Source organism: Bactrocera oleae, chromosome 3, assembly GCF_042242935.1.
Source record: "Bactrocera oleae isolate idBacOlea1 chromosome 3, idBacOlea1, whole genome shotgun sequence".
In the NCBI taxonomy this organism is placed as follows: domain Eukaryota; kingdom Metazoa; phylum Arthropoda; class Insecta; order Diptera; family Tephritidae; genus Bactrocera; species Bactrocera oleae.
In genome coordinates, this window is record NC_091537.1 from 50,181,029 (window position 1) to 50,185,451 (window position 4,423).

The following is a 4,423-nucleotide window of genomic DNA, read 5'->3' on the forward strand; positions in this document are numbered from 1 at the left end:
CCTTAGAAAGTTTTCAGGCTGCAACCAAGTTACGGCCCAAAATCTATTAAACGAAAACTTTGTTCAAAACTTGATTCAACACGATGATGGTTACAAGGTTTTGAAAGGCATTAGATCTCCTGCGCACTAAGAAGCTTATTGGCGTATTGGCTTAATAATGCTCCCACGATCAACCTTCAAGATCCTCGGACATTCCCTGATGTCATTGTTTTATTGACAATTATATTTCTACAGATGGTACGATCAACCACTTACAAAATTATTTGGGTTATCGAAAGCATAACAACAGTCGGTCTTGTACTAGGGAAATAAGAGGACAATAGTTTTGTCGTTTTGGTGTACCATATACACCAATGCCTTCAACGCAAATACTGTTACCCTTTACAGAAACAAGTCAAAATTCAGAAGGACACAAGGAAAGCTTTTTCGAAATTCAAAACGTTTTAAATTCAAATATGACTACTTTTGGAACATAGAGCAAATATGGGTATCTAATATATACTGGATGCATATGCTTGCAGTTGATATATAATTAATTATATTAACAAGTCTAACAGGGGAATTTCTAGGCTCTTAAATGAAGTTATATCAGAGATAAATGCTGAAAATTATACTGTTAAGCAAAAACTTAAACATATAGGTCACAAAATTATATCAGGCACAGAAATATCTGCACAAGAAGCAGGACATTGCTGTTTTGGGCTCTATATTTCGGGAGCAAGTAATGCAGAAATATTTATAAAACCTCCCGCCCTGAGGAACGTGTTCGAATGGTATACCCTAGAGCAGAACTTCAAAACGTTCCGTCAGGTTTGACTGAAATATTCGTAGCCGGTATTTTAGACCGTTATGTTCAAAGATCCGATCAGTTAGAAACTCTTTGTTTAGCTGGTTTTGCATATATGTATAAATATTTTAAATCTAGTAGAAGAGAGCGGGGTTGTCATGCCACTTAAAGACGGTAGCGATTTTGTGAAAAAACGTACCAAACCTTGTATTATTCGGTATAATAGGTTTAACACAGATTTGGCCAGAGTTGAGTATTTCCGCGAAATGGTAATGCTTTACTATCCTTGGCGGAATGAACAGCAAGATCTCATTGATAACGATAATGAGCAGACTTGCATAACAGATCGTATTATAATTGGGGAAAATCAGAGAAAATATGATGTTTTTGAGCAAAGCGAACTTGAAACTGTCTTTAGGATGTCTAGAAAGTCTTTATAATGACATAGACTAAGAGGAAGGTGCTAAAAATTAACTACCTATAGTGGAAAATGAGTTCAGAGTGTTGGCACTTCCAGAAATAAACTCAAATATAAATTTGCTGGACTTGCATGGTGAAGATTCAACAGATAATGGCCCTGAATCTGATTGCAATATTAGACTTATTAAACTACCCCCTTTAAGTCCAGTTGAGGAATTATTTTCGTTAGTTCAAAGTCTAAATACTAAGCAAAGAACCTATTTGACACATTTGAAGCACCAGCTAAAAACAAATCGCCCATTTTATGAGTTCATTGACGGCGGTGCAGGTGTAGGAAAGAGTCGTTTGATATCTGCAATATATCAAGCACTTAACTATCGGTACAATTCTACACCTGTATCCAATCCAAGTTCCTTAAAAGCTCTTCTTTGCGCACCTACGGGTAAAGCAGCATTCGGAATAGGTGAAATGACCCTTCATTCAATATTCTCCTTACCTGTTAATCAGTTGAGACCACTTAGCAATGACACAGTTAATCCCTTCGTTGGTATACCGATCATAGTGTTTGCTGATTTGAAGCAACTCTCACCTGTTGGAGATAGGTGGATATTCTTTCCTAATCCCAATGATGCATACAGCACTTTAGTTGATTCCCCTGTGTAGGAGTTATTTAAATACTTTGAATTAACAGGGAGGATCAGGCCTTTGCAATTGCATTAAACCATATGGCATCTGGTACTATGACAAATGAGTACATATCACTCATTGAAACTCGAGTAGTTAATTTCGAAGAAGTTCCCGATGATGCCATACATTTATTTTGGTCCAATGAAGAGAAATAATTTCAACGCCTTTAAGCTCAGTCGAATCCCAACTAAAGGTATCCTTTCAACTGCAAAAGACTCAGTTAAAGGAATTGGTATAAGTGAAAATGATAATATTTAGGAAAGAGTTAAACTTTTTAAAATTTCTGAAACGCAGGGACTGCCTTATGAATTAACACTAAAAACCTCCGGCAAATATATGATTACAGTGAATATAAACACGTGTGATAGCTTGGTTAATGGGGCAGCTGGACAACTTATGCAAATTGATTTCTATTGTTCTTTTCCAACAATTCTGTGGATAAAATTTTGGGAATTTTCTGTTGATTTGATAGCACGATCCAAAGAGCTTCATTTTTTAGAAAGTTCTTGGACACAAAATGAAAAAGTTCTGAAGTCTTTTCAATATTAAAGAATTGAACAAATTTCAATTGAAAGAAATCAGTTTCCAGTTGTTCTGGCTGATGGAATAACTATTCATAAAAGTCAGGGTGCCACATATAATAAAGTTGTAGTTCATACTCGACCCAGAATGCCTAGAGCTTCAATATATGTCGCTTGTAGTCCAGCTACTTCTGCAGAAGGTCTATTCATCATAGGATATTTCATTCCTCCTAACAAATTTTCTGAATCGGATTCTGTATTTAGGGAACTGAGGGAATTGAACACAAATAAAGCTCTGAACACAAGTTTCACTTTTATGATTTCTCGAACATCAAATTTTATTTCATAATATTCAGAGTCTTCAGGCTCACATTAATAATATAAAAAGCGACTGTTTGATGCTATCTTCAGATATCTTATGTTTTGTAGAAACTTGGAGTTATCCTTGCGAAAGTTTTGATATACCAGGATTTACTCCAATTAACGAGCTAAGGATAGAGACCACGGAAACAAGCAACAGAAATAAACGGGGCATTCTAATATTATATATGCAAAGCATAGTATTGTTTGCTCTATAGAATCAAAGGCTGTAAAGAAAATTTATTCAGGCCGCAAGATTTAGAAGCGGTTTTGTTTAAATGTTTCAATATTCATATTCTGGTTCTATATATAAATTCAGCTTTCTCTGTCAGACATTTAATTGTAGAACTTCAGGAAGTCCTTACTTCTCAGTTAGGCAATCCAAATGTGCTAATTGTTGGATATTTTAACATTTGTTTAATGTCTACAGGGACTGCAATTAGAAATCTGCTCCAAGAAGAAAACTTTAGTTCCCTGCTTGGTGCAGAATATTCAACTACACCTGCCGGTACACAAATTAATTGGGCATTTTCAAACATGGATCCTTCCCGTGTTAATGCAATTACTTTTGAGACAGTACACAGCTATCATGACAGTATTTGTGTCTCTATTTTAGCTGAAGTTTTCAGACTTAGTGCAATAGTTCTTCATTTTCTTTTTCCAAATATAATCGAATTAGAATGGTATAGCAATTTTGACAGTAGTTTTTAAGACAATTTTAAGAAAAATATATAAATTATCTAATTAAGAAAATTTAAATAATATGTATAATTTGTTATTATATATTATATGACATTATTGTATAAATATATGATAGAAATTAAATAGTATAAGGAGAAAAGAAATATAATTTGGATATATGTATAAGAATCTCTATATAAAAACTTATGTTTAATATTGTAAATATTATATACAAATTAATATAATAGTATAATTTTTAAAGTTGTTAATTTTTATTATTTTTAAGCTAAACATGTATAATAATATCGATATAGTAACTAAAAAGTATTGTTCATTGTCCAAAAACGATTTCTTTTCATATTTCTCAATACAGTTGTAATGTATTCTAAATAAAATCAATTATAAGCGTATACAAAAAACACAAGAACGATTTCTCATAATTTGAGTAAATTTAGTTTGCAAATTGCACTAATTATTTTCACTGTGAATGTAAATAACTAGGGCAACAGTTCCTACTTCTAATTATTAAAATATATAAAGAAATCTCAAACGAATATACCATTTAACTTTGCGAGAGTATAAAATGTTCGGTTACATCCGAACTTAGCCCTTCCTTATTTGTTTATTTTTAAGCGCGTCAATCGAAATCATATGTCCTATTACACCAGAATTTATATATGTATAGTCATACATACATTTAACCAAAAATGTTTTATAGATATTGTATTTTAATAGTTTAAATTCTTTCAGCGTGGTAACTCGATACATTCACAAAACACTTGCCGTTGACAGCAGCTTTTCTTATTTCGACATGCACCAAATGAAATGAATTTAAATGAACTTACGTAGTGTGGGACATAATATATTTATAATTCTTTCTAAGGGTTTGAACGGATTCTAACTAAGCCGTACAGCGACAGTTTTCAATTGTAGAGGTAATTCGGCTAGTGCCGGAGCTAATACTTTA